The sequence below is a fragment of the Vigna unguiculata genome, unplaced genomic scaffold (genome assembly GCF_004118075.2).
Source record: "Vigna unguiculata cultivar IT97K-499-35 unplaced genomic scaffold, ASM411807v1 contig_366, whole genome shotgun sequence".
NCBI lineage: Eukaryota > Viridiplantae > Streptophyta > Magnoliopsida > Fabales > Fabaceae > Vigna > Vigna unguiculata.
The window spans coordinates 1-15,841 of record NW_021011075.1 but is presented as its reverse complement, the minus strand read 5'-3'; the positions used below and the strand labels follow the sequence as shown (position 1 = coordinate 15,841).

General features: G+C 46.0%; 51 non-coding genes across 51 annotated transcripts; all 51 read right to left on the bottom strand.

The window, feature by feature from the left end:
• Positions 1-108: 108 nt before the first annotated feature.
• On the bottom strand, positions 109-227 carry LOC114171868. Its single transcript, XR_003601725.1, has one exon. It is a non-coding gene; the product is annotated as a 5S ribosomal RNA (ribosomal RNA).
• A 197-nt stretch (positions 228-424) lies between these two features.
• Positions 425-543, bottom strand: LOC114171867. The gene has a single exon (XR_003601724.1). It is a non-coding gene; the product is annotated as a 5S ribosomal RNA (ribosomal RNA).
• Positions 544-732: 189 nt separating this feature from the next.
• LOC114171865 lies at positions 733-851 on the bottom strand. The gene has a single exon (XR_003601722.1). It is a non-coding gene; the product is annotated as a 5S ribosomal RNA (ribosomal RNA).
• Positions 852-1,039: 188 nt separating this feature from the next.
• Positions 1,040-1,158, bottom strand: LOC114171864. The gene has a single exon (XR_003601721.1). It is a non-coding gene; the product is annotated as a 5S ribosomal RNA (ribosomal RNA).
• Positions 1,159-1,345: 187 nt separating this feature from the next.
• On the bottom strand, positions 1,346-1,464 carry LOC114171863. Its single transcript, XR_003601720.1, has one exon. It is a non-coding gene; the product is annotated as a 5S ribosomal RNA (ribosomal RNA).
• Positions 1,465-1,651: 187 nt separating this feature from the next.
• On the bottom strand, positions 1,652-1,770 carry LOC114171862. The gene has a single exon (XR_003601719.1). It is a non-coding gene; the product is annotated as a 5S ribosomal RNA (ribosomal RNA).
• Positions 1,771-1,957: 187 nt separating this feature from the next.
• Positions 1,958-2,076, bottom strand: LOC114171861. The gene has a single exon (XR_003601718.1). It is a non-coding gene; the product is annotated as a 5S ribosomal RNA (ribosomal RNA).
• Positions 2,077-2,263: 187 nt separating this feature from the next.
• Positions 2,264-2,382, bottom strand: LOC114171860. The gene has a single exon (XR_003601717.1). It is a non-coding gene; the product is annotated as a 5S ribosomal RNA (ribosomal RNA).
• Positions 2,383-2,569: 187 nt separating this feature from the next.
• On the bottom strand, positions 2,570-2,688 carry LOC114171859. The gene has a single exon (XR_003601716.1). It is a non-coding gene; the product is annotated as a 5S ribosomal RNA (ribosomal RNA).
• Positions 2,689-2,875: 187 nt separating this feature from the next.
• LOC114171858 lies at positions 2,876-2,994 on the bottom strand. The gene has a single exon (XR_003601715.1). It is a non-coding gene; the product is annotated as a 5S ribosomal RNA (ribosomal RNA).
• Positions 2,995-3,181: 187 nt separating this feature from the next.
• Positions 3,182-3,299, bottom strand: LOC114171824. Its single transcript, XR_003601682.1, has one exon. It is a non-coding gene; the product is annotated as a 5S ribosomal RNA (ribosomal RNA).
• Positions 3,300-3,486: 187 nt separating this feature from the next.
• LOC114171857 lies at positions 3,487-3,605 on the bottom strand. The gene has a single exon (XR_003601714.1). It is a non-coding gene; the product is annotated as a 5S ribosomal RNA (ribosomal RNA).
• A 188-nt stretch (positions 3,606-3,793) lies between these two features.
• LOC114171823 lies at positions 3,794-3,911 on the bottom strand. The gene has a single exon (XR_003601681.1). It is a non-coding gene; the product is annotated as a 5S ribosomal RNA (ribosomal RNA).
• Positions 3,912-4,098: 187 nt separating this feature from the next.
• LOC114171856 lies at positions 4,099-4,217 on the bottom strand. Its single transcript, XR_003601713.1, has one exon. It is a non-coding gene; the product is annotated as a 5S ribosomal RNA (ribosomal RNA).
• Positions 4,218-4,404: 187 nt separating this feature from the next.
• On the bottom strand, positions 4,405-4,523 carry LOC114171854. The gene has a single exon (XR_003601711.1). It is a non-coding gene; the product is annotated as a 5S ribosomal RNA (ribosomal RNA).
• A 188-nt stretch (positions 4,524-4,711) lies between these two features.
• On the bottom strand, positions 4,712-4,830 carry LOC114171853. Its single transcript, XR_003601710.1, has one exon. It is a non-coding gene; the product is annotated as a 5S ribosomal RNA (ribosomal RNA).
• Positions 4,831-5,017: 187 nt separating this feature from the next.
• LOC114171852 lies at positions 5,018-5,136 on the bottom strand. The gene has a single exon (XR_003601709.1). It is a non-coding gene; the product is annotated as a 5S ribosomal RNA (ribosomal RNA).
• Positions 5,137-5,324: 188 nt separating this feature from the next.
• Positions 5,325-5,443, bottom strand: LOC114171851. The gene has a single exon (XR_003601708.1). It is a non-coding gene; the product is annotated as a 5S ribosomal RNA (ribosomal RNA).
• A 187-nt stretch (positions 5,444-5,630) lies between these two features.
• LOC114171850 lies at positions 5,631-5,749 on the bottom strand. The gene has a single exon (XR_003601707.1). It is a non-coding gene; the product is annotated as a 5S ribosomal RNA (ribosomal RNA).
• Positions 5,750-5,936: 187 nt separating this feature from the next.
• LOC114171849 lies at positions 5,937-6,055 on the bottom strand. The gene has a single exon (XR_003601706.1). It is a non-coding gene; the product is annotated as a 5S ribosomal RNA (ribosomal RNA).
• Positions 6,056-6,241: 186 nt separating this feature from the next.
• On the bottom strand, positions 6,242-6,360 carry LOC114171848. The gene has a single exon (XR_003601705.1). It is a non-coding gene; the product is annotated as a 5S ribosomal RNA (ribosomal RNA).
• A 187-nt stretch (positions 6,361-6,547) lies between these two features.
• Positions 6,548-6,666, bottom strand: LOC114171847. Its single transcript, XR_003601704.1, has one exon. It is a non-coding gene; the product is annotated as a 5S ribosomal RNA (ribosomal RNA).
• A 187-nt stretch (positions 6,667-6,853) lies between these two features.
• Positions 6,854-6,972, bottom strand: LOC114171846. Its single transcript, XR_003601703.1, has one exon. It is a non-coding gene; the product is annotated as a 5S ribosomal RNA (ribosomal RNA).
• A 187-nt stretch (positions 6,973-7,159) lies between these two features.
• LOC114171845 lies at positions 7,160-7,278 on the bottom strand. The gene has a single exon (XR_003601702.1). It is a non-coding gene; the product is annotated as a 5S ribosomal RNA (ribosomal RNA).
• Positions 7,279-7,465: 187 nt separating this feature from the next.
• Positions 7,466-7,584, bottom strand: LOC114171843. The gene has a single exon (XR_003601700.1). It is a non-coding gene; the product is annotated as a 5S ribosomal RNA (ribosomal RNA).
• A 187-nt stretch (positions 7,585-7,771) lies between these two features.
• LOC114171842 lies at positions 7,772-7,890 on the bottom strand. The gene has a single exon (XR_003601699.1). It is a non-coding gene; the product is annotated as a 5S ribosomal RNA (ribosomal RNA).
• A 187-nt stretch (positions 7,891-8,077) lies between these two features.
• Positions 8,078-8,196, bottom strand: LOC114171841. Its single transcript, XR_003601698.1, has one exon. It is a non-coding gene; the product is annotated as a 5S ribosomal RNA (ribosomal RNA).
• A 188-nt stretch (positions 8,197-8,384) lies between these two features.
• LOC114171840 lies at positions 8,385-8,503 on the bottom strand. Its single transcript, XR_003601697.1, has one exon. It is a non-coding gene; the product is annotated as a 5S ribosomal RNA (ribosomal RNA).
• A 188-nt stretch (positions 8,504-8,691) lies between these two features.
• Positions 8,692-8,810, bottom strand: LOC114171839. Its single transcript, XR_003601696.1, has one exon. It is a non-coding gene; the product is annotated as a 5S ribosomal RNA (ribosomal RNA).
• A 187-nt stretch (positions 8,811-8,997) lies between these two features.
• On the bottom strand, positions 8,998-9,116 carry LOC114171838. The gene has a single exon (XR_003601695.1). It is a non-coding gene; the product is annotated as a 5S ribosomal RNA (ribosomal RNA).
• Positions 9,117-9,303: 187 nt separating this feature from the next.
• Positions 9,304-9,422, bottom strand: LOC114171837. Its single transcript, XR_003601694.1, has one exon. It is a non-coding gene; the product is annotated as a 5S ribosomal RNA (ribosomal RNA).
• Positions 9,423-9,609: 187 nt separating this feature from the next.
• Positions 9,610-9,728, bottom strand: LOC114171835. Its single transcript, XR_003601693.1, has one exon. It is a non-coding gene; the product is annotated as a 5S ribosomal RNA (ribosomal RNA).
• A 187-nt stretch (positions 9,729-9,915) lies between these two features.
• LOC114171834 lies at positions 9,916-10,034 on the bottom strand. The gene has a single exon (XR_003601692.1). It is a non-coding gene; the product is annotated as a 5S ribosomal RNA (ribosomal RNA).
• Positions 10,035-10,222: 188 nt separating this feature from the next.
• LOC114171833 lies at positions 10,223-10,341 on the bottom strand. Its single transcript, XR_003601691.1, has one exon. It is a non-coding gene; the product is annotated as a 5S ribosomal RNA (ribosomal RNA).
• Positions 10,342-10,528: 187 nt separating this feature from the next.
• LOC114171831 lies at positions 10,529-10,647 on the bottom strand. The gene has a single exon (XR_003601689.1). It is a non-coding gene; the product is annotated as a 5S ribosomal RNA (ribosomal RNA).
• Positions 10,648-10,834: 187 nt separating this feature from the next.
• On the bottom strand, positions 10,835-10,953 carry LOC114171830. The gene has a single exon (XR_003601688.1). It is a non-coding gene; the product is annotated as a 5S ribosomal RNA (ribosomal RNA).
• Positions 10,954-11,140: 187 nt separating this feature from the next.
• Positions 11,141-11,259, bottom strand: LOC114171829. The gene has a single exon (XR_003601687.1). It is a non-coding gene; the product is annotated as a 5S ribosomal RNA (ribosomal RNA).
• Positions 11,260-11,447: 188 nt separating this feature from the next.
• Positions 11,448-11,566, bottom strand: LOC114171828. The gene has a single exon (XR_003601686.1). It is a non-coding gene; the product is annotated as a 5S ribosomal RNA (ribosomal RNA).
• Positions 11,567-11,755: 189 nt separating this feature from the next.
• LOC114171827 lies at positions 11,756-11,874 on the bottom strand. Its single transcript, XR_003601685.1, has one exon. It is a non-coding gene; the product is annotated as a 5S ribosomal RNA (ribosomal RNA).
• A 188-nt stretch (positions 11,875-12,062) lies between these two features.
• Positions 12,063-12,181, bottom strand: LOC114171826. Its single transcript, XR_003601684.1, has one exon. It is a non-coding gene; the product is annotated as a 5S ribosomal RNA (ribosomal RNA).
• Positions 12,182-12,368: 187 nt separating this feature from the next.
• Positions 12,369-12,487, bottom strand: LOC114171825. Its single transcript, XR_003601683.1, has one exon. It is a non-coding gene; the product is annotated as a 5S ribosomal RNA (ribosomal RNA).
• Positions 12,488-12,677: 190 nt separating this feature from the next.
• LOC114171816 lies at positions 12,678-12,796 on the bottom strand. The gene has a single exon (XR_003601675.1). It is a non-coding gene; the product is annotated as a 5S ribosomal RNA (ribosomal RNA).
• A 203-nt stretch (positions 12,797-12,999) lies between these two features.
• Positions 13,000-13,118, bottom strand: LOC114171805. The gene has a single exon (XR_003601664.1). It is a non-coding gene; the product is annotated as a 5S ribosomal RNA (ribosomal RNA).
• A 185-nt stretch (positions 13,119-13,303) lies between these two features.
• Positions 13,304-13,422, bottom strand: LOC114171793. Its single transcript, XR_003601653.1, has one exon. It is a non-coding gene; the product is annotated as a 5S ribosomal RNA (ribosomal RNA).
• Positions 13,423-13,611: 189 nt separating this feature from the next.
• Positions 13,612-13,730, bottom strand: LOC114171866. Its single transcript, XR_003601723.1, has one exon. It is a non-coding gene; the product is annotated as a 5S ribosomal RNA (ribosomal RNA).
• A 212-nt stretch (positions 13,731-13,942) lies between these two features.
• On the bottom strand, positions 13,943-14,061 carry LOC114171855. The gene has a single exon (XR_003601712.1). It is a non-coding gene; the product is annotated as a 5S ribosomal RNA (ribosomal RNA).
• Positions 14,062-14,273: 212 nt separating this feature from the next.
• On the bottom strand, positions 14,274-14,392 carry LOC114171844. Its single transcript, XR_003601701.1, has one exon. It is a non-coding gene; the product is annotated as a 5S ribosomal RNA (ribosomal RNA).
• Positions 14,393-14,575: 183 nt separating this feature from the next.
• LOC114171832 lies at positions 14,576-14,694 on the bottom strand. The gene has a single exon (XR_003601690.1). It is a non-coding gene; the product is annotated as a 5S ribosomal RNA (ribosomal RNA).
• A 214-nt stretch (positions 14,695-14,908) lies between these two features.
• LOC114171786 lies at positions 14,909-15,027 on the bottom strand. Its single transcript, XR_003601647.1, has one exon. It is a non-coding gene; the product is annotated as a 5S ribosomal RNA (ribosomal RNA).
• Positions 15,028-15,241: 214 nt separating this feature from the next.
• Positions 15,242-15,360, bottom strand: LOC114171822. The gene has a single exon (XR_003601680.1). It is a non-coding gene; the product is annotated as a 5S ribosomal RNA (ribosomal RNA).
• A 183-nt stretch (positions 15,361-15,543) lies between these two features.
• Positions 15,544-15,662, bottom strand: LOC114171821. The gene has a single exon (XR_003601679.1). It is a non-coding gene; the product is annotated as a 5S ribosomal RNA (ribosomal RNA).
• Positions 15,663-15,841: the final 179 nt, after the last annotated feature.

Below are 15,841 nucleotides of genomic sequence, written 5' to 3'. Positions count from 1 at the left end.
GGGACGTGAAGTGGGTAAGTAGTTTGAGTCATTTAGGTGGTACTATTGGATTTAATTGCAAAAAACGGTGATGAAAATGGCGTAAAAGAAAGAAAAAAACGTAAAAAAGAGGTGCAACACGAGGACTTCCCAGGAGGTCACCCATCCTAGTACTACTCTCGCCCAAGCACGCTTAACTGCGGAGTTCTGATGGGATCCGGTGCATTAGTGCTGGTATGATCGCACCTGTCAAGTATTGCACGATCAATGTATATATGGGTTTCGCATTGGGCCTAAGTTTGAAAACTTGGTGAGGCGCGGGGCCCGGGGACGTGAAGTGGGTTGTAAAGTAACAGTAGTTTGAGTCATTTAGGTGGTACTATTGGATTTAATTGCAAAAAACGGTGATGAAAATGGCGTAAAAGAAAGAAAAAAACGTAAAAAAGAGGTGCAACACGAGGACTTCCCAGGAGGTCACCCATCCTAGTACTACTCTCGCCCAAGCACGCTTAACTGCGGAGTTCTGATGGGATCCGGTGCATTAGTGCTGGTATGATCGCACCTGTCAAGTATTGCACGATCAATGTATATATGGGTTTCGCATTGGGCCTAAGTTTGAAAACTTGGTGAGGCGCGGGGCCCGGGGACGTGAAGTGGGTAACAGTAGTTTGAGTCATTTAGGTGGTACTATTGGATTTAATTGCAAAAAACGGTGATGAAAATGGCGTAAAAGAAAGAAAAAAACGTAAAAAAGAGGTGCAACACGAGGACTTCCCAGGAGGTCACCCATCCTAGTACTACTCTCGCCCAAGCACGCTTAACTGCGGAGTTCTGATGGGATCCGGTGCATTAGTGCTGGTATGATCGCACCTGTCAAGTATTGCACGATCAATGTATATATGGGTTTCGCATTGGGCCTAAGTTTGAAAACTTGGTGAGGCGCGGGGCCCGGGGACGTGAAGTGGGTAACAGTAGTTTGAGTCATTTAGGTGGTACTATTGGATTTAATTGCAAAAAACGGTGATGAAAATGGCGTAAAAAAAGAAAAAAACGTAAAAAAGAGGTGCAACACGAGGACTTCCCAGGAGGTCACCCATCCTAGTACTACTCTCGCCCAAGCACGCTTAACTGCGGAGTTCTGATGGGATCCGGTGCATTAGTGCTGGTATGATCGCACCTGTCAAGTATTGCACGATCAATGTATATATGGGTTTCGCATTGGGCCTAAGTTTGAAAACTTGGTGAGGCGCGGGGCCCGGGGACGTGAAGTGGTAACAGTAGTTTGAGTCATTTAGGTGGTACTATTGGATTTAATTGCAAAAAACGGTGATGAAAATGGCGTAAAAAAAGAAAAAAACGTAAAAAAGAGGTGCAACACGAGGACTTCCCAGGAGGTCACCCATCCTAGTACTACTCTCGCCCAAGCACGCTTAACTGCGGAGTTCTGATGGGATCCGGTGCATTAGTGCTGGTATGATCGCACCTGTCAAGTATTGCACGATCAATGTATATATGGGTTTCGCATTGGGCCTAAGTTTGAAAACTTGGTGAGGCGCGGGGCCCGGGGACGTGAAGTGGTAACAGTAGTTTGAGTCATTTAGGTGGTACTATTGGATTTAATTGCAAAAAACGGTGATGAAAATGGCGTAAAAAAAGAAAAAAACGTAAAAAAGAGGTGCAACACGAGGACTTCCCAGGAGGTCACCCATCCTAGTACTACTCTCGCCCAAGCACGCTTAACTGCGGAGTTCTGATGGGATCCGGTGCATTAGTGCTGGTATGATCGCACCTGTCAAGTATTGCACGATCAATGTATATATGGGTTTCGCATTGGGCCTAAGTTTGAAAACTTGGTGAGGCGCGGGGCCCGGGGACGTGAAGTGGTAACAGTAGTTTGAGTCATTTAGGTGGTACTATTGGATTTAATTGCAAAAAACGGTGATGAAAATGGCGTAAAAAAAGAAAAAAACGTAAAAAAGAGGTGCAACACGAGGACTTCCCAGGAGGTCACCCATCCTAGTACTACTCTCGCCCAAGCACGCTTAACTGCGGAGTTCTGATGGGATCCGGTGCATTAGTGCTGGTATGATCGCACCTGTCAAGTATTGCACGATCAATGTATATATGGGTTTCGCATTGGGCCTAAGTTTGAAAACTTGGTGAGGCGCGGGGCCCGGGGACGTGAAGTGGTAACAGTAGTTTGAGTCATTTAGGTGGTACTATTGGATTTAATTGCAAAAAACGGTGATGAAAATGGCGTAAAAAAAGAAAAAAACGTAAAAAAGAGGTGCAACACGAGGACTTCCCAGGAGGTCACCCATCCTAGTACTACTCTCGCCCAAGCACGCTTAACTGCGGAGTTCTGATGGGATCCGGTGCATTAGTGCTGGTATGATCGCACCTGTCAAGTATTGCACGATCAATGTATATATGGGTTTCGCATTGGGCCTAAGTTTGAAAACTTGGTGAGGCGCGGGGCCCGGGGACGTGAAGTGGTAACAGTAGTTTGAGTCATTTAGGTGGTACTATTGGATTTAATTGCAAAAAACGGTGATGAAAATGGCGTAAAAAAAGAAAAAAACGTAAAAAAGAGGTGCAACACGAGGACTTCCCAGGAGGTCACCCATCCTAGTACTACTCTCGCCCAAGCACGCTTAACTGCGGAGTTCTGATGGGATCCGGTGCATTAGTGCTGGTATGATCGCACCTGTCAAGTATTGCACGATCAATGTATATATGGGTTTCGCATTGGGCCTAAGTTTGAAAACTTGGTGAGGCGCGGGGCCCGGGGACGTGAAGTGGTAACAGTAGTTTGAGTCATTTAGGTGGTACTATTGGATTTAATTGCAAAAAACGGTGATGAAAATGGCGTAAAAAAAGAAAAAAACGTAAAAAAGAGGTGCAACACGAGGACTTCCCAGGAGGTCACCCATCCTAGTACTACTCTCGCCCAAGCACGCTTAACTGCGGAGTTCTGATGGGATCCGGTGCATTAGTGCTGGTATGATCGCACCTGTCAAGTATTGCACGATCAATGTATATATGGGTTTCGCATTGGGCCTAAGTTTGAAAACTTGGTGAGGCGCGGGGCCCGGGGACGTGAAGTGGTAACAGTAGTTTGAGTCATTTAGGTGGTACTATTGGATTTAATTGCAAAAAACGGTGATGAAAATGGCGTAAAAAAAGAAAAAAACGTAAAAAAGAGGTGCAACCGAGGACTTCCCAGGAGGTCACCCATCCTAGTACTACTCTCGCCCAAGCACGCTTAACTGCGGAGTTCTGATGGGATCCGGTGCATTAGTGCTGGTATGATCGCACCTGTCAAGTATTGCACGATCAATGTATATATGGGTTTCGCATTGGGCCTAAGTTTGAAAACTTGGTGAGGCGCGGGGCCCGGGGACGTGAAGTGGTAACAGTAGTTTGAGTCATTTAGGTGGTACTATTGGATTTAATTGCAAAAAACGGTGATGAAAATGGCGTAAAAAAAGAAAAAAACGTAAAAAAGAGGTGCAACACGAGGACTTCCCAGGAGGTCACCCATCCTAGTACTACTCTCGCCCAAGCACGCTTAACTGCGGAGTTCTGATGGGATCCGGTGCATTAGTGCTGGTATGATCGCACCTGTCAAGTATTGCACGATCAATGTATATATGGGTTTCGCATTGGGCCTAAGTTTGAAAACTTGGTGAGGCGCGGGGCCCGGGGACGTGAAGTGGTAACAGTAGTTTGAGTCATTTAGGTGGTACTATTGGATTTAATTGCAAAAAACGGTGATGAAAATGGCGTAAAAAAAAGAAAAAAACGTAAAAAAGAGGTGCAACCGAGGACTTCCCAGGAGGTCACCCATCCTAGTACTACTCTCGCCCAAGCACGCTTAACTGCGGAGTTCTGATGGGATCCGGTGCATTAGTGCTGGTATGATCGCACCTGTCAAGTATTGCACGATCAATGTATATATGGGTTTCGCATTGGGCCTAAGTTTGAAAACTTGGTGAGGCGCGGGGCCCGGGGACGTGAAGTGGTAACAGTAGTTTGAGTCATTTAGGTGGTACTATTGGATTTAATTGCAAAAAACGGTGATGAAAATGGCGTAAAAAAAGAAAAAAACGTAAAAAAGAGGTGCAACACGAGGACTTCCCAGGAGGTCACCCATCCTAGTACTACTCTCGCCCAAGCACGCTTAACTGCGGAGTTCTGATGGGATCCGGTGCATTAGTGCTGGTATGATCGCACCTGTCAAGTATTGCACGATCAATGTATATATGGGTTTCGCATTGGGCCTAAGTTTGAAAACTTGGTGAGGCGCGGGGCCCGGGGACGTGAAGTGGTAACAGTAGTTTGAGTCATTTAGGTGGTACTATTGGATTTAATTGCAAAAAACGGTGATGAAAATGGCGTAAAAAAAGAAAAAAACGTAAAAAAGAGGTGCAACACGAGGACTTCCCAGGAGGTCACCCATCCTAGTACTACTCTCGCCCAAGCACGCTTAACTGCGGAGTTCTGATGGGATCCGGTGCATTAGTGCTGGTATGATCGCACCTGTCAAGTATTGCACGATCAATGTATATATGGGTTTCGCATTGGGCCTAAGTTTGAAAACTTGGTGAGGCGCGGGGCCCGGGGACGTGAAGTGGTAACAGTAGTTTGAGTCATTTAGGTGGTACTATTGGATTTAATTGCAAAAAACGGTGATGAAAATGGCGTAAAAAAAAGAAAAAAACGTAAAAAAGAGGTGCAACACGAGGACTTCCCAGGAGGTCACCCATCCTAGTACTACTCTCGCCCAAGCACGCTTAACTGCGGAGTTCTGATGGGATCCGGTGCATTAGTGCTGGTATGATCGCACCTGTCAAGTATTGCACGATCAATGTATATATGGGTTTCGCATTGGGCCTAAGTTTGAAAACTTGGTGAGGCGCGGGGCCCGGGGACGTGAAGTGGTAACAGTAGTTTGAGTCATTTAGGTGGTACTATTGGATTTAATTGCAAAAAACGGTGATGAAAATGGCGTAAAAAAAGAAAAAAACGTAAAAAAGAGGTGCAACACGAGGACTTCCCAGGAGGTCACCCATCCTAGTACTACTCTCGCCCAAGCACGCTTAACTGCGGAGTTCTGATGGGATCCGGTGCATTAGTGCTGGTATGATCGCACCTGTCAAGTATTGCACGATCAATGTATATATGGGTTTCGCATTGGGCCTAAGTTTGAAAACTTGGTGAGGCGCGGGGCCCGGGGACGTGAAGTGGTAACAGTAGTTTGAGTCATTTAGGTGGTACTATTGGATTTAATTGCAAAAAACGGTGATGAAAATGGCGTAAAAAAAAGAAAAAAACGTAAAAAAGAGGTGCAACACGAGGACTTCCCAGGAGGTCACCCATCCTAGTACTACTCTCGCCCAAGCACGCTTAACTGCGGAGTTCTGATGGGATCCGGTGCATTAGTGCTGGTATGATCGCACCTGTCAAGTATTGCACGATCAATGTATATATGGGTTTCGCATTGGGCCTAAGTTTGAAAACTTGGTGAGGCGCGGGGCCCGGGGACGTGAAGTGGTAACAGTAGTTTGAGTCATTTAGGTGGTACTATTGGATTTAATTGCAAAAAACGGTGATGAAAATGGCGTAAAAAAAGAAAAAAACGTAAAAAAGAGGTGCAACACGAGGACTTCCCAGGAGGTCACCCATCCTAGTACTACTCTCGCCCAAGCACGCTTAACTGCGGAGTTCTGATGGGATCCGGTGCATTAGTGCTGGTATGATCGCACCTGTCAAGTATTGCACGATCAATGTATATATGGGTTTCGCATTGGGCCTAAGTTTGAAAACTTGGTGAGGCGCGGGGCCCGGGGACGTGAAGTGGTAACAGTAGTTTGAGTCATTTAGGTGGTACTATTGGATTTAATTGCAAAAAACGGTGATGAAAATGGCGTAAAAAAAGAAAAAAACGTAAAAAAGAGGTGCAACACGAGGACTTCCCAGGAGGTCACCCATCCTAGTACTACTCTCGCCCAAGCACGCTTAACTGCGGAGTTCTGATGGGATCCGGTGCATTAGTGCTGGTATGATCGCACCTGTCAAGTATTGCACGATCAATGTATATATGGGTTTCGCATTGGGCCTAAGTTTGAAAACTTGGTGAGGCGCGGGCCCGGGGACGTGAAGTGGTAACAGTAGTTTGAGTCATTTAGGTGGTACTATTGGATTTAATTGCAAAAAACGGTGATGAAAATGGCGTAAAAAAAGAAAAAAACGTAAAAAAGAGGTGCAACACGAGGACTTCCCAGGAGGTCACCCATCCTAGTACTACTCTCGCCCAAGCACGCTTAACTGCGGAGTTCTGATGGGATCCGGTGCATTAGTGCTGGTATGATCGCACCTGTCAAGTATTGCACGATCAATGTATATATGGGTTTCGCATTGGGCCTAAGTTTGAAAACTTGGTGAGGCGCGGGGCCCGGGGACGTGAAGTGGTAACAGTAGTTTGAGTCATTTAGGTGGTACTATTGGATTTAATTGCAAAAAACGGTGATGAAAATGGCGTAAAAAAAGAAAAAAACGTAAAAAAGAGGTGCAACACGAGGACTTCCCAGGAGGTCACCCATCCTAGTACTACTCTCGCCCAAGCACGCTTAACTGCGGAGTTCTGATGGGATCCGGTGCATTAGTGCTGGTATGATCGCACCTGTCAAGTATTGCACGATCAATGTATATATGGGTTTCGCATTGGGCCTAAGTTTGAAAACTTGGTGAGGCGCGGGGCCCGGGGACGTGAAGTGGTAACAGTAGTTTGAGTCATTTAGGTGGTACTATTGGATTTAATTGCAAAAAACGGTGATGAAAATGGCGTAAAAAAAGAAAAAAACGTAAAAAAGAGGTGCAACACGAGGACTTCCCAGGAGGTCACCCATCCTAGTACTACTCTCGCCCAAGCACGCTTAACTGCGGAGTTCTGATGGGATCCGGTGCATTAGTGCTGGTATGATCGCACCTGTCAAGTATTGCACGATCAATGTATATATGGGTTTCGCATTGGGCCTAAGTTTGAAAACTTGGTGAGGCGCGGGGCCCGGGGACGTGAAGTGGTAACAGTAGTTTGAGTCATTTAGGTGGTACTATTGGATTTAATTGCAAAAAACGGTGATGAAAATGGCGTAAAAAAAGAAAAAAACGTAAAAAAGAGGTGCAACACGAGGACTTCCCAGGAGGTCACCCATCCTAGTACTACTCTCGCCCAAGCACGCTTAACTGCGGAGTTCTGATGGGATCCGGTGCATTAGTGCTGGTATGATCGCACCTGTCAAGTATTGCACGATCAATGTATATATGGGTTTCGCATTGGGCCTAAGTTTGAAAACTTGGTGAGGCGCGGGGCCCGGGGACGTGAAGTGGTAACAGTAGTTTGAGTCATTTAGGTGGTACTATTGGATTTAATTGCAAAAAACGGTGATGAAAATGGCGTAAAAAAAGAAAAAAACGTAAAAAAGAGGTGCAACACGAGGACTTCCCAGGAGGTCACCCATCCTAGTACTACTCTCGCCCAAGCACGCTTAACTGCGGAGTTCTGATGGGATCCGGTGCATTAGTGCTGGTATGATCGCACCTGTCAAGTATTGCACGATCAATGTATATATGGGTTTCGCATTGGGCCTAAGTTTGAAAACTTGGTGAGGCGCGGGGCCCGGGGACGTGAAGTGGTAACAGTAGTTTGAGTCATTTAGGTGGTACTATTGGATTTAATTGCAAAAAACGGTGATGAAAATGGCGTAAAAAAAGAAAAAAACGTAAAAAAGAGGTGCAACACGAGGACTTCCCAGGAGGTCACCCATCCTAGTACTACTCTCGCCCAAGCACGCTTAACTGCGGAGTTCTGATGGGATCCGGTGCATTAGTGCTGGTATGATCGCACCTGTCAAGTATTGCACGATCAATGTATATATGGGTTTCGCATTGGGCCTAAGTTTGAAAACTTGGTGAGGCGCGGGGCCCGGGGACGTGAAGTGGTAACAGTAGTTTGAGTCATTTAGGTGGTACTATTGGATTTAATTGCAAAAAACGGTGATGAAAATGGCGTAAAAAAAGAAAAAAACGTAAAAAAGAGGTGCAACACGAGGACTTCCCAGGAGGTCACCCATCCTAGTACTACTCTCGCCCAAGCACGCTTAACTGCGGAGTTCTGATGGGATCCGGTGCATTAGTGCTGGTATGATCGCACCTGTCAAGTATTGCACGATCAATGTATATATGGGTTTCGCATTGGGCCTAAGTTTGAAAACTTGGTGAGGCGCGGGGCCCGGGGACGTGAAGTGGGTAACAGTAGTTTGAGTCATTTAGGTGGTACTATTGGATTTAATTGCAAAAAACGGTGATGAAAATGGCGTAAAAAAAGAAAAAAACGTAAAAAAGAGGTGCAACACGAGGACTTCCCAGGAGGTCACCCATCCTAGTACTACTCTCGCCCAAGCACGCTTAACTGCGGAGTTCTGATGGGATCCGGTGCATTAGTGCTGGTATGATCGCACCTGTCAAGTATTGCACGATCAATGTATATATGGGTTTCGCATTGGGCCTAAGTTTGAAAACTTGGTGAGGCGCGGGGCCCGGGGACGTGAAGTGGGTAACAGTAGTTTGAGTCATTTAGGTGGTACTATTGGATTTAATTGCAAAAAACGGTGATGAAAATGGCGTAAAAAAAGAAAAAAACGTAAAAAAGAGGTGCAACACGAGGACTTCCCAGGAGGTCACCCATCCTAGTACTACTCTCGCCCAAGCACGCTTAACTGCGGAGTTCTGATGGGATCCGGTGCATTAGTGCTGGTATGATCGCACCTGTCAAGTATTGCACGATCAATGTATATATGGGTTTCGCATTGGGCCTAAGTTTGAAAACTTGGTGAGGCGCGGGGCCCGGGGACGTGAAGTGGTAACAGTAGTTTGAGTCATTTAGGTGGTACTATTGGATTTAATTGCAAAAAACGGTGATGAAAATGGCGTAAAAAAAGAAAAAAACGTAAAAAAGAGGTGCAACACGAGGACTTCCCAGGAGGTCACCCATCCTAGTACTACTCTCGCCCAAGCACGCTTAACTGCGGAGTTCTGATGGGATCCGGTGCATTAGTGCTGGTATGATCGCACCTGTCAAGTATTGCACGATCAATGTATATATGGGTTTCGCATTGGGCCTAAGTTTGAAAACTTGGTGAGGCGCGGGGCCCGGGGACGTGAAGTGGTAACAGTAGTTTGAGTCATTTAGGTGGTACTATTGGATTTAATTGCAAAAAACGGTGATGAAAATGGCGTAAAAAAAGAAAAAAACGTAAAAAAGAGGTGCAACACGAGGACTTCCCAGGAGGTCACCCATCCTAGTACTACTCTCGCCCAAGCACGCTTAACTGCGGAGTTCTGATGGGATCCGGTGCATTAGTGCTGGTATGATCGCACCTGTCAAGTATTGCACGATCAATGTATATATGGGTTTCGCATTGGGCCTAAGTTTGAAAACTTGGTGAGGCGCGGGGCCCGGGGACGTGAAGTGGTAACAGTAGTTTGAGTCATTTAGGTGGTACTATTGGATTTAATTGCAAAAAACGGTGATGAAAATGGCGTAAAAAAAGAAAAAAACGTAAAAAAGAGGTGCAACACGAGGACTTCCCAGGAGGTCACCCATCCTAGTACTACTCTCGCCCAAGCACGCTTAACTGCGGAGTTCTGATGGGATCCGGTGCATTAGTGCTGGTATGATCGCACCTGTCAAGTATTGCACGATCAATGTATATATGGGTTTCGCATTGGGCCTAAGTTTGAAAACTTGGTGAGGCGCGGGGCCCGGGGACGTGAAGTGGTAACAGTAGTTTGAGTCATTTAGGTGGTACTATTGGATTTAATTGCAAAAAACGGTGATGAAAATGGCGTAAAAAAAGAAAAAAACGTAAAAAAGAGGTGCAACACGAGGACTTCCCAGGAGGTCACCCATCCTAGTACTACTCTCGCCCAAGCACGCTTAACTGCGGAGTTCTGATGGGATCCGGTGCATTAGTGCTGGTATGATCGCACCTGTCAAGTATTGCACGATCAATGTATATATGGGTTTCGCATTGGGCCTAAGTTTGAAAACTTGGTGAGGCGCGGGGCCCGGGGACGTGAAGTGGTAACAGTAGTTTGAGTCATTTAGGTGGTACTATTGGATTTAATTGCAAAAAACGGTGATGAAAATGGCGTAAAAGAAAGAAAAAAACGTAAAAAAGAGGTGCAACACGAGGACTTCCCAGGAGGTCACCCATCCTAGTACTACTCTCGCCCAAGCACGCTTAACTGCGGAGTTCTGATGGGATCCGGTGCATTAGTGCTGGTATGATCGCACCTGTCAAGTATTGCACGATCAATGTATATATGGGTTTCGCATTGGGCCTAAGTTTGAAAACTTGGTGAGGCGCGGGGCCCGGGGACGTGAAGTGGTAACAGTAGTTTGAGTCATTTAGGTGGTACTATTGGATTTAATTGCAAAAAACGGTGATGAAAATGGCGTAAAAAAAGAAAAAAACGTAAAAAAGAGGTGCAACACGAGGACTTCCCAGGAGGTCACCCATCCTAGTACTACTCTCGCCCAAGCACGCTTAACTGCGGAGTTCTGATGGGATCCGGTGCATTAGTGCTGGTATGATCGCACCTGTCAAGTATTGCACGATCAATGTATATATGGGTTTCGCATTGGGCCTAAGTTTGAAAACTTGGTGAGGCGCGGGGCCCGGGGACGTGAAGTGGTAACAGTAGTTTGAGTCATTTAGGTGGTACTATTGGATTTAATTGCAAAAAACGGTGATGAAAATGGCGTAAAAAAAGAAAAAAACGTAAAAAAGAGGTGCAACACGAGGACTTCCCAGGAGGTCACCCATCCTAGTACTACTCTCGCCCAAGCACGCTTAACTGCGGAGTTCTGATGGGATCCGGTGCATTAGTGCTGGTATGATCGCACCTGTCAAGTATTGCACGATCAATGTATATATGGGTTTCGCATTGGGCCTAAGTTTGAAAACTTGGTGAGGCGCGGGGCCCGGGGACGTGAAGTGGTAACAGTAGTTTGAGTCATTTAGGTGGTACTATTGGATTTAATTGCAAAAAACGGTGATGAAAATGGCGTAAAAAAAGAAAAAAACGTAAAAAAGAGGTGCAACACGAGGACTTCCCAGGAGGTCACCCATCCTAGTACTACTCTCGCCCAAGCACGCTTAACTGCGGAGTTCTGATGGGATCCGGTGCATTAGTGCTGGTATGATCGCACCTGTCAAGTATTGCACGATCAATGTATATATGGGTTTCGCATTGGGCCTAAGTTTGAAAACTTGGTGAGGCGCGGGGCCCGGGGACGTGAAGTGGTAACAGTAGTTTGAGTCATTTAGGTGGTACTATTGGATTTAATTGCAAAAAACGGTGATGAAAATGGCGTAAAAGAAAGAAAAAAACGTAAAAAAGAGGTGCAACACGAGGACTTCCCAGGAGGTCACCCATCCTAGTACTACTCTCGCCCAAGCACGCTTAACTGCGGAGTTCTGATGGGATCCGGTGCATTAGTGCTGGTATGATCGCACCTGTCAAGTATTGCACGATCAATGTATATATGGGTTTCGCATTGGGCCTAAGTTTGAAAACTTGGTGAGGCGCGGGGCCCGGGGACGTGAAGTGGGTAACAGTAGTTTGAGTCATTTAGGTGGTACTATTGGATTTAATTGCAAAAAACGGTGATGAAAATGGCGTAAAAGAAAGAAAAAAACGTAAAAAAGAGGTGCAACACGAGGACTTCCCAGGAGGTCACCCATCCTAGTACTACTCTCGCCCAAGCACGCTTAACTGCGGAGTTCTGATGGGATCCGGTGCATTAGTGCTGGTATGATCGCACCTGTCAAGTATTGCACGATCAATGTATATATGGGTTTCGCATTGGGCCTAAGTTTGAAAACTTGGTGAGGCGCGGGGCCCGGGGACGTGAAGTGGGTAACAGTAGTTTGAGTCATTTAGGTGGTACTATTGGATTTAATTGCAAAAAACGGTGATGAAAATGGCGTAAAAAAAGAAAAAAACGTAAAAAAGAGGTGCAACACGAGGACTTCCCAGGAGGTCACCCATCCTAGTACTACTCTCGCCCAAGCACGCTTAACTGCGGAGTTCTGATGGGATCCGGTGCATTAGTGCTGGTATGATCGCACCTGTCAAGTATTGCACGATCAATGTATATATGGGTTTCGCATTGGGCCTAAGTTTGAAAACTTGGTGAGGCGCGGGGCCCGGGGACGTGAAGTGGTAACAGTAGTTTGAGTCATTTAGGTGGTACTATTGGATTTAATTGCAAAAAACGGTGATGAAAATGGCGTAAAAAAAGAAAAAAACGTAAAAAAGAGGTGCAACACGAGGACTTCCCAGGAGGTCACCCATCCTAGTACTACTCTCGCCCAAGCACGCTTAACTGCGGAGTTCTGATGGGATCCGGTGCATTAGTGCTGGTATGATCGCACCTGTCAAGTATTGCACGATCAATGTATATATGGGTTTCGCATTGGGCCTAAGTTTGAAAACTTGGTGAGGCGCGGGGCCCGGGGACGTGAAGTGGTGGTAACAGTAGTTTGAGTCATTTAGGTGGTACTATTGGATTTAATTGCAAAAAACGGTGATGAAAATGGCGTAAAAAAAGAAAAAAACGTAAAAAAGAGGTGCAACACGAGGACTTCCCAGGAGGTCACCCATCCTAGTACTACTCTCGCCCAAGCACGCTTAACTGCGGAGTTCTGATGGGATCCGGTGCATTAGTGCTGGTATGATCGCACCTGTCAAGTATTGCACGATCAATGTATATATGGGTTTCGCATTGGGCCTAAGTTTGAAAACTTGGTGAGGCGCGGGGCCCGGGGACGTGAAGTGGGTGTGTCGAATAATGGTAACAGTAGTTTGAGTCATTTAGGTGGTACTATTGGATTTAATTGCAAAAAACGGTGATGAAAATGGCGTAAAAAAAGAAAAAAACGTAAAAAAGAGGTGCAACACGAGGACTTCCCAGGAGGTCACCCATCCTAGTACTACTCTCGCCCAAGCACGCTTAACTGCGGAGTTCTGATGGGATCCGGTGCATTAGTGCTGGTATGATCGCACCTGTCAAGTATTGCACGATCAATGTATATATGGGTTTCGCATTGGGCCTAAGTTTGAAAACTTGGTGAGGCGCGGGGCCCGGGGACGTGAAGTGGGTAATAGTTTGAGTCATTTAGGTGGTACTATTGGATTTAATTGCAAAAAACGGTGATGAAAATGGCGTAAAAAAAGAAAAAAACGTAAAAAAGAGGTGCAACACGAGGACTTCCCAGGAGGTCACCCATCCTAGTACTACTCTCGCCCAAGCACGCTTAACTGCGGAGTTCTGATGGGATCCGGTGCATTAGTGCTGGTATGATCGCACCTGTCAAGTATTGCACGATCAATGTATATATGGGTTTCGCATTGGGCCTAAGTTTGAAAACTTGGTGAGGCGCGGGGCCCGGGGACGTGAAGTGGGTAACAGTAGTTTGAGTCATTTAGGTGGTACTATTGGATTTAATTGCAAAAAACGGTGATGAAAATGGCGTAAAAGAAAGAAAAAAACGTAAAAAAGAGGTGCAACACGAGGACTTCCCAGGAGGTCACCCATCCTAGTACTACTCTCGCCCAAGCACGCTTAACTGCGGAGTTCTGATGGGATCCGGTGCATTAGTGCTGGTATGATCGCACCTGTCAAGTATTGCACGATCAATGTATATATGGGTTTCGCATTGGGCCTAAGTTTGAAAACTTGGTGAGGCGCGGGGCCCGGGGACGTGAAGTGGGTTGTTGTGTCCGAATAAATTTGGTAACAGTAGTTTGAGTCATTTAGGTGGTACTATTGGATTTAATTGCAAAAAACGGTGATGAAAATGGCGTAAAAGAAAGAAAAAAACGTAAAAAAGAGGTGCAACACGAGGACTTCCCAGGAGGTCACCCATCCTAGTACTACTCTCGCCCAAGCACGCTTAACTGCGGAGTTCTGATGGGATCCGGTGCATTAGTGCTGGTATGATCGCACCTGTCAAGTATTGCACGATCAATGTATATATGGGTTTCGCATTGGGCCTAAGTTTGAAAACTTGGTGAGGCGCGGGGCCCGGGGACGTGAAGTGGGTTGTTGTGTCCGAATAAATTTGGTAACAGTAGTTTGAGTCATTTAGGTGGTACTATTGGATTTAATTGCAAAAAACGGTGATGAAAATGGCGTAAAAGAAAGAAAAAAACGTAAAAAAGAGGTGCAACACGAGGACTTCCCAGGAGGTCACCCATCCTAGTACTACTCTCGCCCAAGCACGCTTAACTGCGGAGTTCTGATGGGATCCGGTGCATTAGTGCTGGTATGATCGCACCTGTCAAGTATTGCACGATCAATGTATATATGGGTTTCGCATTGGGCCTAAGTTTGAAAACTTGGTGAGGCGCGGGGCCCGGGGACGTGAAGTGGGTTGTTTGTGTCATTTAGGTGGTACTATTGGATTTAATTGCAAAAAACGGTGATGAAAATGGCGTAAAAGAAAGAAAAAAACGTAAAAAAGAGGTGCAACACGAGGACTTCCCAGGAGGTCACCCATCCTAGTACTACTCTCGCCCAAGCACGCTTAACTGCGGAGTTCTGATGGGATCCGGTGCATTAGTGCTGGTATGATCGCACCTGTCAAGTATTGCACGATCAATGTATATATGGGTTTCGCATTGGGCCTAAGTTTGAAAACTTGGTGAGGCGCGGGGCCCGGGGACGTGAAGTGGGTTGTTTGTGTCCGAATAAATTTTGGTAACAGTAGTTTGAGTCATTTAGGTGGTACTATTGGATTTAATTGCAAAAAACGGTGATGAAAATGGCGTAAAAGAAAGAAAAAAACGTAAAAAAGAGGTGCAACACGAGGACTTCCCAGGAGGTCACCCATCCTAGTACTACTCTCGCCCAAGCACGCTTAACTGCGGAGTTCTGATGGGATCCGGTGCATTAGTGCTGGTATGATCGCACCTGTCAAGTATTGCACGATCAATGTATATATGGGTTTCGCATTGGGCCTAAGTTTGAAAACTTGGTGAGGCGCGGGGCCCGGGGACGTGAAGTGGGTTGTTTGTGTCCGAATAAATTTTGGTAACAGTAGTTTGAGTCATTTAGGTGGTACTATTGGATTTAATTGCAAAAAACGGTGATGAAAATGGCGTAAAAGAAAGAAAAAAACGTAAAAAAGAGGTGCAACACGAGGACTTCCCAGGAGGTCACCCATCCTAGTACTACTCTCACCCAAGCACGCTTAACTGCGGAGTTCTGATGAGATCCGGTGCATTAGTGCTGGTATGATCGCACCTGTTAAGTATTGCACGATCAATGTATATATGGGTTTCGCATTGGGCCTAAGTTTGAAAACTTGATGAGGCGCGTGGCCCGGGGACGTGAAGTGGGTTGTTTGTGTCATTTAGGTGGTACTATTGGATTTAATTGCAAAAAACGGTGATGAAAATGGCGTAAAAGAAAGAAAAAAACGTAAAAAAGAGGTGCAACACGAGGACTTCTCAGGAGGTCACCCATCCTAGTACTACTCTCGCCCAAGCACGCTTAACTGCGGAGTTCTGATGGGATCCGGTGCATTAGTGCTGGTATGATCGCACCTGTCAAGTATTGCACGATCAATGTATATATGGGTTTCGCATTGGGCCTAAGTTTGAAAACTTGGTGAGGCGCGGGGCCCGGGGACGTGAAGTGGGTTGTTTGTGTCCGAATAAATTTTGGTAACAGTAGTTTGAGTCATTTAGGTGGGACTATTGGATTTAATTGCAAAAAACGGTGATG